This window comes from Mustela nivalis, assembly GCF_964662115.1.
Source record: "Mustela nivalis genome assembly, chromosome: 1".
NCBI classification, from domain to species: Eukaryota; Metazoa; Chordata; class Mammalia; order Carnivora; family Mustelidae; genus Mustela; species Mustela nivalis.
The window spans coordinates 164,494,550-164,508,560 of NC_139020.1; the positions used below are offsets into that span (position 1 = coordinate 164,494,550).

At 41.6% G+C, this 14,011-nt stretch overlaps 1 protein-coding gene across 23 annotated transcripts in view; it reads right to left on the minus strand.

The window, feature by feature from the left end:
* ATG7 (autophagy related 7) overlaps positions 1 to 14,011 on the minus strand; it is a 243,135-nt gene that overhangs the window by 101,270 nt on the left and 127,854 nt on the right. The gene's annotated exons all lie outside the window — the stretch shown is intronic.

The following is a 14,011-nucleotide window of genomic DNA, read 5'->3' on the forward strand; positions in this document are numbered from 1 at the left end:
CACTTGTTCCTTGTAAGTGTTCAATAAACATCTGTTGACTGAAAGAAAGTTTGCACATAAATAAACAAATTCTGAGCTCCCAATATATGCAGGCACTCTGCTGGATGTTGGGTATATGAGTGAAGCACTGACCCTGAATGAGTTAAAACTCATGCAAGGGACAGCAAACTCGACCCTGATTAACTCAAGCCAAACGTGAACTTTTTGGCTCACATGCCTGGAAAGACTAGGATAATGGTGCCTTCAGGGCAACTTGGCTAAGGGCTTCAAGGATAACACCATGACCATCCTTGTCCTCACCCTCTCCCTCAGTTAGACTCGGCTCTCTTCCATGTGTGGTCTCCATGCTCAAACTGGCTCTCCACTCATAATCGCTAGAGAGCTGCCCCAGCCCAGAGCTCACACTGTCAAAGCTCCAAGCCCTGACCCCAGTCTCCCAAGCCAAAGGCTCATTAGATCTCATTGGTCATGACTGGGTCAGAACAGATGCCCAGTTCTGCACCAGTCCTCACGGCCAGGGAAATATGATGTATTGACTGACTTGGGCCACAATTACATGCTCCAACCCTTAGCCAAGGGTGGAGCCAACCCCACCAGAAAAGCACATGGGATGAAAGTAATGTCCTAGATGGCCTCCCAGAATAAAGCCAAGGTGTGATCATTAGGGAAGAGTAAATTTTGCTAAGTAGCAAACAAAAGACATCCGTTGTAGTCTCTGAAGAGCTCCATGTCTCCCTAGGGAAATCTTAAAGAAAAATGCTGGTTGGTCAGATCTGTTGGCCAGATAGTAAAGAAAATATTATCTTAAAAGAAATACTCAATCTGCAAGATCCATACTGAAATGACAGTAATGTTTACTTACACAGAATTTTCACTGATGTTCACTTCTCCATACCTTAAAACCCTTGAGGGTTACATTTATGAAATCTAGAAACCTTTAGGAGGGAGCAGTCAGGTGACCAGGGCCTGCTGTCTGCAGCCTTCCCTGCCTGAGTCAATCTGGGAGTCCAGATGTCTCCTTCTGTGCCCCCCTGTCACCGAGCACACCGAGGGTGTGCTAGACCTTAGAAGTCCTGACATGTGTGGATGCAGGCAGAGCAGACACAATGCAGCCCACCCAGGGAAGGCACATAACAACTGCCAATTCACACAATGCAATGGGAATTGTCTATTTTCATAAGGGCTACTCCAAGAGAGATTATTTGTGGGCAGGATGACTCACGAGAGAGACAAATGAATTCGCCCCACAGAGAAGACAAAGAGCTTGGAACATCACTGAAATGAGAGAAATTCGCCAAAACAGCTGCAGCACTTTAGGGCCTTTTAAATAGCCTCCTTCTGTCTACTTCTCCACCCCTTTCTAGCTGTTCCCTCTCTTTCATTAAACACTGATGAGGCTTTGCTTTTGTTGGCTCCAAGGGCTAGCTGAAGCTGGGAAATAGTCTTTTTAGCAAGCATATCGTTTTATCCCTCAGAGTTTTCTGGTATTATCTTTTGTGAAGATGATTCTGGATTACTCTGAAACTCCTTGGCTTGTTTTTAGGTGGAAAAAAAGTTAATAAAGCTCGTGGACAGGACTTTCTGCATTTCAAGGACATCCAGTGCTCAGCCCCATGGCAAGAAGGCCCATGACTCCCTCTGCTCTCCTCTGGGAATCCAGAGACCGCTCAGTCCCCTCAACATCAAAGTGACTACCCCTCCTTTTACTGTACAGCGAATGTTCTCACTGGAGTGTGGCTCTCCAGCCATGGTGGAAATTGCTGCAGATATTCCATGCTTGGTAAGAAAGGAGGGGCTGTTAGCAATATCCTCTCTGGGTTTCCTGGATTGCTCAGTTCAGCAGTCAGTGGGCCTACCCCCTACTGGACTGGAACGGGGCCTGCAGGAGCCCAGAGACTATGCACTTCCAGCACACAAGAACTGGGCCTCCCTGGGCTTGCCAACTGGCACACAGTAGGTGCTTATTGAATGACGGTCAACTGTGGAATATTATTGGTAACTTGGAGATAGACTGTGCATAAAAAATACTAAACAGAATGGGTCTAAACACTAATGTCTGCAATACTTGCTGTTCCAATAAAGTGTTCAGCTCTTTGACTTTACCCAATGAACCTCAGTCCCCCAATCTTAACAAATTCTCAACTCTAAGGTGACTCAACTTTAAAGTGCTCTTTATTATGGGTCTCAAGCCTGTGTAAACTAGTTAACTGGTTATGTAAATGATTTCAGAAATCAGTAGCTAACTGATTTCTCAGTCCTCAAGGGCTAACTCCAAAGGACTCTAATTCACATTAACATACAATCTGCCCATTTAAAGTGCACCATTCAGTGCACTATTCACAGAGTTATGCAACCGTCATCACGATAGAATTCCAGGACATACCATCTCAAAAGAAACCCAGAAACCCAGTACCTATTAGTGGTTACTCCTCTATTCCGCCCCAACTCTCTCCCTACCCCTAACCCACCACCCCCACCAGCTCCTGGCAACTATCAATCTACTTTATATCTCTGTAGATTTTCCTAATCTGGATATTTTATATAAATTGAGTATCACTCATTTTTTTAAAGGCCCTTTATTGTATTTTCTATGTATGAGCTTTCATACCAAGTGCTGGAATCACGGACTTAAGTAAAATCCAGTGCCTGCCTTCCAGCCACTCATAGTCCAACAACAATTGCTGAACACAGAACTCTCTACGTTTCCTATTGAGCATAACAGCCACACTGCATATTAGCTGGCAGAGGTCCTCTGTACCAGTGGGATACTCAGGCCAAAAGGCCCACCACTTACTTTTGAGTTCAACTCTACCAGGTAGATGGTACCCAGTGCTCCATCTCATGTGCTGATTGGGCCTACAAATGTTCACCTTTACTCCTACTTATTTGATCAAGCAGCACCTATACCTGACCTGCCCTTTTCAAAAGATTCTGTCTTTGGTAAAGACTCAGAAGTTTGGCGTTATTTTTAAATGCACCCAACTTGTCTTTTTTTTCCCATCGAAATCAAAGGAATAAAGAATAAATGGGCAGTTAGCAGAGGGGCAGTGGGTAGAAGATGGGTTAAATAAGTGATGGGGGATTAAGGAGAGCACCTGTGGTGATGAGCACCAGGCAATGTGTAGAAGTGTTGGATCACTATGTTTTACACCTAAAATTTACATTACACTGTATGTTAACTATACTGGAATTAAAACAGAAACACACACACACACACACACACACACCAAATGAGTATCTTTCTCAGGTTTCCAATAAGGTATTTGGGATTTTCCTGTGTGATAATGACCGTAGTTAGCATATCCAAGGTGGAATATACTGAGGTCTTGCTGTAGATCTTGAAAAGGTTAGCCTTGCAGAATGGAGCAAGTAAGAACTGACATGCCCTGGAAGACATTAGCCATGTGTGGAAGTTAGGCATCTGAAGAGACTGTAGAAATGCAGTCGAGGAGATTGGGAATTTCCATCTTCAATCAAAGTGACAAAGGACTGATGGCTGGAGATATATTTTAAGTAAGAGAGTTACAACCTACGTAACCCTAGATTATTCGTATGTGGTAACAGGGTCCATATGGATTTTTAAGAAGTCTCAGAATTCACGAAAGAATTTGTTAATGTCTCTGCTGCTGTCCAGAACTTAGCAAGGTGATCTCCCTGGAAAGCAGATCCCTGCAGAACTTGGGGTATCACAGCTCCAGTGCAGTGATCATGAAATCTGATTATATGTCTCCCCAGGTACATATGGGGGGGGGGTGAACAGAACAAATTAAACAGCTTCACTTATACATCAATCTCTTATGAGTTTGGCTGTTGGGAAATTAAACCTCGAGAGTCTTCATGTTCTGGCAAAACCCAGTTTCTGACTTGAAAATGTAGGACCCATAGAACATGATGATTTACCAAAGCACAAATCTGGAGAAGTTTGAGAGGTATGAAAACCATGGCCGAACATACAAAGGTCTGCCATTTAGAAGAAGAATACAACTAGCTATAGGCAGGACCAACAAAGCAGTTGTAAGAACACAGGCTCTGGAGCCAAACTGTTTGGCTCTGACACTTATTAGCTACATGAACTTGGACAATTTAGCCTGCATGCACCTCAATTTCCTCCTCTGTAAAATAAAGTGGTTGTGAAGATTAAATGAGATAATCCAAATAAATGCTTAGTATGACATCTGGAACACAGTAAGTTCTCAGAAGTTAGCATCATGTCATCACTGTCCAAAGACGACAGACCACCCTGTGAGAGGGGGCGTCTCCCAGAGTTCAAATCAAGGCAGAGAGATTTGTCAACTGAGGACCAAATACAAACTTACTTACTTCAAAGCCCAGGACCTCCAATTAGCTCCTCAGCCCCTCAAACTCCTGCTACATGCAATTCAAAACGAAAAAGCTATCTCAGTAGCCAATGTGTTGCTCATGTGGAACTGTCTTTTTTTGGGGGGGGGGCATTCAACCTATGTATACCTTATGTGCAAAGCAGCTGTTAGTCAAAAATAATAAGGGGACAAGGTGGTCCTTGCCCTCAAGAAGCTGAACATCAAACGGAAAAGAGAGGATTCACAGAACCACGCAGCGATACAGACATATATGTTGGATTTAGGCCAACCATACATTGGTGCTTAACTTTTTATTAGAGAGCCATCACCAAGAGAAGGCTCAGGGAACTCACTGCATTCTATGGAACATGACAAACCTATTAGTATACTAAATCAAAATCAATCACATTCTCTCTCCCTCCATCTCTCAATCTCCTTCTCCATTTTTCTCTCTCTCCTTTCCATTCCCTTCAGGGTGCAGCAAAGTAGCACGATGGCTCTGGGACCTTCCAGTCTCAAATTCTCAGGCTCATGTGCTGGCCGGCCCATGGCAACAACTAGTGAAGGTGGACAAGCTGCTTCCATGTTGCGAGTTCACACAGGATTCTCTGGCAGGACACTGAAGGCTATTTTTTATTTGTAACTACTGCTTGAATATCCTTCTGCCTCTCAACTGTTAAGTCCAGAGAAGAGAAAACAAGTGAGTTTTCTTCATCATGTAGCACAGACAGGCTCTCACATACTTATTGAATAAGGCAGGTTTATCCCCTGGCTATTATAAGTAACATCTGTAAGAAAAACCACTGATCCTTATTCTCTTAGAGTATCCCCTTCTCCCCACCTTGATGGGTTCTTTCTGTGACATTCCAACCCACATTCCGGGCTTCTTTTAGGTTCCACAGGATCTGGTTGCTGCATTTTAAGCACATTACTCTCCTGTAAAATGTCAGGTAGGGGAGAGAGGCCCCTTGATCTGCCTTGCATTTTGTGGACAAATACCCAGGACCAAAGAACACCAGGAGGCTCCATTCACGTTGGAATAGTCACCAGTTTACTGATTGCTCTGTTGCCTCAAGAAATTCATAGCACCTTCGGGCAAAGGAACAACAGTGTGGTGTTTATTGAACTCTACATCTGGTAGCAATTTGTTCAACAGCAACCAGCTTTCCCCCCTCCTTCACTTCAGTCAAATAATCCACAGGGGCCCATAATCCCCCACAACTGTTCATTTGTGTGAAGCCTGTATTGTGTCTTTATGTTCCTAATTACAGATCTGGGTTTATCAACAAGTTTCAGCATGGTAAGTAATTTTTAAGACTGCAGAGGAGACTAAAGGCCCGTGTCTTGAGGCAGGGACACTGCTACTGACCATTGCCGTCTGGACTGAAAGAGGAAGTGGCACACTGGGCCCTGTCCACAGCTCCCCTGCCCCCATTTGGTCAGAAGAGGCAGCCAGAGCACGACCCTTTCCCACCCTAGGAGGTGTGACCTTATTATGGTGTGTGGGAGCTTGGGAGAAGGAATAGCTGAGTTTAATCCTAGAATTAGACATTTGTGTACTACAGAGAAAGGGAGAACCCCTATGCTTCGCTCTAGGAGAAAATTCTTTCTCCCTTTGGAGGCTGGCTGTGAGGGAGACTGAGCAGCTAGTTTCCTAAGGCCTCAATGAATAAAGAGCACTTAGGGATACCAGTAATTAGGTGAGAAGATGAGGTAAATTCAGAAAGCAGAGTAGGTCAAGTTTGGGGGCAAATCTGGGGACTAGCCCCTCCTTTGGAGAGGACGATGCTGCTCTCACCTTCACCACATGGTTCTGAGGGAGGCTGCCAATCCCCAAACCCAGCCTGTGGCCCAATCTGGCCAGTCACAGCAGTCCATCCCTCTCTACTGCAAGTGGTCCAGAGAAGGCATGTGACTCAAGCCTGGTCAATCACAGACTATGTCCCAGGGTTTCCCTTTTGGAGCTACCAGAGAAGATATTCCTAAAGGAAGAACGAGATTTTGGAGCTGCCTGAGGTCATGTTTTTTTGCTAAATGGGAAAGAAAGAGTACCTGTTTGCAGTGAGAGAAAATGGTGCCAATAAAGAGGGAACAAAGAGGTACAATAAAGAGAAAAATGGTTGTGACATTAAATCCCTCTCTGTAAAGTCCCTGGAGCCAAGATTCCATGGCTTAGCTACACATTCTTTATATATGTTAAAGCCAATTTGAGCTTTTGGTTTCTGCCATCATGACCTGGGTCTAGAGGGCTACCACTGATGTTTCTCTAATAGTGATGTTTATGATGGCCAACTAAGTAAATGCAAGTAAACACTCTGAAAAACACGTGCCACGCAAGTGTCAGATAGTGATCGCATACAATCACATGTTATTAGAGGCACTAGAAAAATGGCTGACTAGATACCAGGAGAGGGGTTTCTTTAAGAAATTCTCATTTGGGGGACTTCTGAAGACACACAGAGGTACATGGAATGGTACAATGCCTTCTCTCAGTATCCCTCCAGAGGTCCAGTAACCACTGACCCATGTGCATGCCAGGATAGCAGGGGCTTTGACCAACTCTTCCTGGAGCACAGCTGTTCCCTTTGTGCCTTGGTTCCAGGCCTGAGAAGCCACTTGTCTGACTGGAAGTGAAAGTCTGGCTTCTGGCAATGGGACAGAATCTTATAGCAAAAAACCAAAAGTAAGGAATTTATGAGTTCAGCCTTATCAGGCTATACTCGGCCCAGACTCATAAGCTGACATATGCCTCATGCTTTCCAAGGCTCATTTATGATTTCTTAGCATTGTCTTTGGATGTGTATTTTGTCATGATAGAAAACCCTATTAGTGTTGCAAGAAAATCAGCTACAAAAAATTTTTTTTGAACACTGACACTACCTTTCCTTTGTGGACTAAATTAAGGAGTTTCCTCCTCTTTTTTTAAAGATGTATTTATTTATTTGAGAGAGAGAGAGAGAGAACACCAGGAGGTGTTCAGAGAGAGAGGGACAGGAGGGACACAGAGAGAGAGAGAGAGAGAATCTCAAGCAGACTCTTTGCTGAATGCAGAGCCTAATGCAGGGCTTGACCTCACAACCTGAGATCATGATCTGAGCTGAAACAGAGTCAGATGCTCAACTGACTAAGCCACCCAGGTGCCCCAAGTTTCTTCCTCTTTAAAACTCATTTACAAAAAGACATTAATGTTCAACAGAGAAATAGTGTCCTAGAATACCTAATGTAGGGAACACACAAGGAGAATGATTCAAAGACTATTTTATCAATATCATGGAATATTATATTAGAAGGGTTATGGAAATCTCTAATCCAACTCAATCAGATTTTCTAGTAGACGTATGCTTTAAACATCAGTATTTTTGAAAAGACAATTCTAACAGACAGCCAGGGTTGAGAACCATCCCTCTAACTCAGTCAGTACCTTTATTTAGTATATGAGGACACTAAGTCCCAGAGATATGGGACTCTAAGACAAACAGTTCATCTGGGATTAGAACACAGGTTTCCAGGCTTCATTGTATTTTTCAAGTGAATAATCAGGTCATCCTATTGTGTTTTCTTTTAACAGGGGCTACATAAGTGGAACATACAAGAATTTTTAAAGTTGAAGTAGAGAAATAGAGAAGTAAAACATCAGGGAAGAGGATTCCAAATTATTAATAAACATAAGCTGTTTAACCTCCTGATAATAGGAAACTACAAATTTTTAAAGAAGCATAATGTCATATTGTTACACATCTAACAGATTGGTAAAAATTCTTAAATATGACAGTACCAGGATTTTAGCAAGGATATATAGCCACAGAAACTCCCATATAATCACTTAAGTTGGTACAATTGCTCTGAAAGACTGTTTGCCATGATCTAATAATGTTCAAGATTCACATTTTCTATGACCCAACAATTCTGATCTTGGTTATACAATCTAGAATGTGCATTTTCAATGTGGGTAATATTATTTCCACAAAAGAACAAAATTTGATTTTTTTTTTAAAGATTTTATTTATTTATTTGACAGAGAGAGATCACAAGTAGGCAGAGAGGCAGGCAGAGAGAGAGAGGGAGGAGGAAGCAGGCTCCCTACTGAGCAGAGAGCCCGATGCGGGACTCGATCCCAGGACCCTGAGATCATGACCTGAGCAGAAGGCAGCGGCTTAACCCACTGAGCCACCCAGGCGCCCAAATTTGATTTTTGATAAGGGAAAAAATCTTGGCTATCACAATGGCTTGTGGCCTTCCAAAGCTCAACTCTGTCCAACTAAATCCTACTCTTTAGGATTAATTTTACAGTTTTTAGTTTAAAATTAATCAAGCTTTCTACTTAGGAGAGCTGATATAGGAAAAATAGGTTGAGAAACACTGACAGAGAAACACTGCTTATGTAGCCTAGGAGATAAAATGTAAGAATGCTCTGACCCACACTCTTTATTATAGTCCAAACTGGACAGGCTACCAGTATCCATTTATAGTAGAATCGACAAACTGCAGCATATGTAAACTATAAAATACTATACAGCAACAAGAAGTAACAAATTTCAGCTGCACACAACATGTGTAACCTTCACAATGGTCAGCAAAAGAAGCAAAACACAAAAGATCATATAGGGCTCACTCCCATATATAAAAGTTCAAAGTCAGGCAAAGTGAATTATGTTGTTCATACACTCAACTAAAGCTGTTATGTAAAGCAAGGAAATAACTATCATAAGAGTCAGCAGGGCATTTACTTCAAGGATTGTGATTCAGGAAGCCAAACATGAGAGGGGTAAAAGGGAATGCTGTACTTTTTGATCTGGGTGTGAATACGACAATCATCCTCTTATATCATATACATAATGTTTTATGCTTTCTTCTGGTTTATGTAATAGCTCACTTGAAAATATTAAGATATAGGGGCACCTAGGTAACTCAGTTGGTTAAGTGCTGCCTTCGGCTCAGGTTATGATCCCAGGGTCCTGGGAATCCTGGGAACAAGCCCTGTGTCAGGCTCCCTGTTCAGTGGGGAGACTGCTTCTCCCTCTCCCTCTGCCACTCCCTCTGTTTGTGCTATCAAATAAATAAATGCAATATTTTTTTAAAAAGGGGAAAATATTAAGATAAAAAGAAAAAGGGAGGGGAGAAAGCTCTTGATCTTTGCCATTTTTATTTTCCTAAAGCATTGTTGGATCAATGGTCATTCCTCTGCTCCACAATGATACAAAACTGTACCAAATGCACATGGTGCTTTCAGACCTTCCTTATATGATCTCATGAGTACCCCAGCCTTGGGTAGAGAGTCAGAAACCATCTTTCAAAGGAGGTTGGCACTTGAGTTAGAAGGGCCCACAGGAATACCAGCCAGACCCCATGGGGGAATGAAACAGGACTTGACCAGAATAGAATAAGAATATTCTTTTAAAGATCATGATGAACTGTGAAGTTGCAACTGTTTGTTAATAGGAGGTTTTACACAGATTTATTTGAAAGTTAATGTGTTTTCTTATACCTGGACTGGAATCAAGTGGTTTTCTATAGGTTCTTCTACAACAAAAGCATTTGTTGCTAATGTTTTTGATGCTCAAGTTCCAGTTAATACAAATTATTTTAAGGGTTAATGAATGTTTCAAGTTTAATTCAAGACATTTATGTTCAAAGGCCTATGGTGTAGCAAGAAAAAAAATGTATTTAGAAAAACTATAGCAGTTTTCCATATGGCTCATTTGCATTTAGCCTAATGAGAACTGATACTTCTATTACACTTCTAAGATTTCAAAGCACACTGTAACACCAACTTGGTGGGGGTAGGTATTATCCCATTTATCCCATTATACCTTAAGTTTAGTAGCATAATTAAAAACAAATCAATTGGGGCACAGTGGCTCAGTGGCTCAATGGGTTAAAGTCTCTACCTTCAGCTCAGGTCCTGATCCCAGGGTTCTGGATTGAGCCCTGCATCGGGTTCTCTGCTCAGCAGGGAGCCTGCTTTCCCTTCTCTCTCTGCCTACTTGTGATCTCTGTCTGTCAAATAAATAAATAAAATCTTTAAAACAAACAAACAAATCAATCCATAGCAGCTTACTATATTGGTAATTTGAAACTCAATGATTTTGTCTTGCAACAATAAGATCTGAATATTTCTAATTTAGCACTGATTTTTTTTAACCAGATGGCTGAATAAAGACAAATGGGAGCAAGATTTTAACTTCTCTTATTAGGAAAAAGTAAAGGACGGGAACAAACAAGTTGTCTCTTATCTGTCCTTCTCCCATTGGTTAAGTCTGGAGATAGAATCATGAATGAGTAAAACCTCATTCCCACAGATTTTAAGATGCCAGTCTGTTCTTAAAGACATTTCAAGATTAAGAAAGCACAAGGGAGGCTGGCTGACCAGGGTCCAGGATGGAAGAGTGAACGAAAACATGCTCTTCAAGAATGCTGTTGGAAGGAAACAGACAAAAAGCAAAACTACTCTTTGAAACTGCTCAATCTGAAAGCAGAGGTACTCTCTGTAAAGCAGAACACATCCGTATCTTCCTATCTGCTCTCAGGCAAATGAACCGTATTGTAAACCTCAAGATAAAGATAAATACTGAGCCAAGTTAAGTTTAACAGTGTCCAGTCAACTTAGCATATCAGTTCAGTTTTCTGAGCTGTAAAATGTTAAGATCCATCTCATAAGACTGGTATGGCACCAAAGGCTAGGTACAAAAGTTCCATGAAAAATGCAGATGATGTAATCAGCCTTAGTTGCTGTGTCTCTCTTGGTCATTTTCATCAGTGATCTCGGATGCTCCCATGCCACAGCCCATTCTGGATTGCCTTCTCTCCTTCTTTCCTACACTTGCAGTGCCAATCTTCAGGAACCAGTTCAAATCTAACTATTTCTCGGAGCCGATCCTAGGTTCCTGAAACCTACAGGACTTCCTGTGCCATGTGTCCAGCTCTCTGTGCACACCTACTGCCCCGCAGCCTTGGTTATTCATCTGTTCTACCAACCTAACTGTGCCACGTCAGCCTCCTGAACACCTGGTGTGTGTACCTCTTTGAATCCCCACACCGCCATGAACTTGACAAGGAGTCAACATTTGTTGATTGACAGAAGCCCTGACTAAACATGAACAATATTTAATTTAAAAACAATATACATCTTAGAACATCTCACATCCCTTCCCTCCTTGGTCTCCTACAGCTAATGGCAAAACAAGACGGATCAAGACTAAGATTTCAGAACCAAGAATCAATTTAATTTTATAGTACCAAAACATGGAAACCCCCCAAATTCAACACAGCAACTGTTACATTTGCAAATGAGAAGGGTCAGCTGTAAAAATATAGCCCCTGGAGTAATGGTCACAGGGCAAACTTTAGGAACATCTCCCCGGGACCTCTACTGCTGATATAGTCAGGAAGTCAGGGCCAGTGGTGCCCTCAGCCAGTGGCCCTCCTCTTCCTAACCCCTACTTTCTCCGTGTCAGACTACATCTTGAAAAACTGTTCCCATCCAATAAAATGCACGACTTTTACCTTACTGTTTTTATAATTCAAAGGCATACATAACTGTCAATAAGAACTTTTGACTAGATCAGGCTAAATGGCATTCCATTCCACTCTGAAACAACAGAATTCAGGAAAACCAACTTGATCAACGTAACTTCATGTCCTAAACATTTTATTTCTGCGTTGGCTTTACAAAATATTGAAAACAGACTTCACAGTCCCATTCCTACCTCCTCAAAAGCCTCAGGCACTGGGCAACCACATGGGAGGATGAACAGGAACCCACTGCTCAGGGCCAGTTGGCTATGAAGTTTGGCTCAATCAGGCTACGATGCCAACGTGATGCCTGGAGATGCCTCACTGGGACGAGGCCTGCCTGGAGCAGCAGAACCTCTGAGCTACGCTGCCAAATAGGGAAACTGTCTCTCCCCATTCAGAAATCAGGGTGTTAAGTGCTAAGAAAAAAGATGAAGTTCATACAGCAAGTGACTGATGCTGAATTTTTTTTTTTAACTTTTTTAAGTATACAGATATAAATGAGGAAAAAAACAAACAATGGTGTAAAAGGTGCTTTTAAAATTCTGTGGATGACTGGGAAAATAGAAACACATACTGCATTTTAGATGCCATGAGGGAATGATTATTCATTATTCTGTAACAATAATGGTATTCTGTCTATATGAAAAGAATATTTGTATTCTTAGGTGATCCATGCCAAAAATTTAGAGGTGAGGTGTCATGATATGTGAAACTTTCTTTCAAATCGTTCGGGAAAAGAGAAGGTATGTGAGTGTGTTTGTGATGTGTTGTGTGGATGTGCTAGCCACAGAAAAAGGGTGAGAGGAGGTGAGCAGAGACTAAGGCTTGGAAACCAAGGCACAATAAAAATGGGGAAAAAAATCACTATCTCATCTAGACAAAGTTCATTTCTACAAACAATAAGCTAACATGCTCTGACAGCCTGTCACAACAGAAAATCAACACTGCCCTTAGAAGCCAGAGAGAGAAAAGGAGAGAAGGAAGCACACAGGGTCCCAGCTATGTGCACTGGGGCTCCATGTTGTTTTTATTTTCTCTTTGGTTATTATATTGAGATATAATTCACATACCATATAATTCACCCATTTAAAAAAATATATTTTATTTATTTATTTGCAAGAGAGAGAGTGCGAGTGAGAGAGTGAGCACAAGCAGGGGGAGGGAGAAGCAGGCTCCCTGCTGAGCAAGGAAGGAGCCCAATGCAAGACTCGATCCCAAGACTCCAGGATCATGACCTGAGCTGAAGGCAGATGCTTAACCAACTATGCCACCCAGACATCCTTCTTTTCATGTTCTTATTGGATATGGTTATATCTTCTTCTGAGACATGTCTATTTAAATCCATTGCCCAGTTTTTAATTGGGTTTATGTCTTTTTATTATTGGGTTGCAAGAATTTCTGATATAGTCTGGATACCAGTTCCTTATCAGATATATGACTTGCAAAAAATGATTTAAATCACAAAGTTTTAAATTTTGATGTGCTCCAATTTGTCTTTTCTTTTGTTAGACACTTTTTAATTTAACACTCAAAATAGTCATGAGGAGTAGGAATTATTGAACTCATTCTACAAATGAAGAAAATGAAACTCAAAGTTAGGCAAATGACCCAAGGTCTCACACAGGGCTGCTACATATGGTCTTACCCTGCACACTGCAAACAGTTTGGCCATTTGTTGGGGCTCTGATTTGGACTCAGATCATCTCACCAGCCAGAGTTCAGGTACTATGAGTATTATACTGTAATATGGTTTGTTTTTAAAGAAAATCCTTGGTTTTTATACATGGAACATTCTAAAGATGTTGCCATTCCTTAAGGGCTTTGGAATTCATCATTGGAACCAAGAGGTTGCCAAAGTGGCAGATTTAAGGAACACACTTGATTATGGTGTGGGGAGACTCTAGTTTACGAAGAAGCCAAAAGTTCAGGGCATCAAGACTGGAAAATGAGGTAAGTTAAATTAAGCTGGCTTACACCATAATGAATTTAAATACACCACTATACATACCAATCAAGATAAAGTATGAGAAATACTATTTTATGGCTCAAAATAGATCTATATCTCCAAAGAATACAACAAAAAATGTCCCAGGCCATGATAACCCAGACAGGATAGACACTAGAACAGTTAGAAAATGTATAAAAAGTAATCATCTTGATATATTTTAAAACATTTT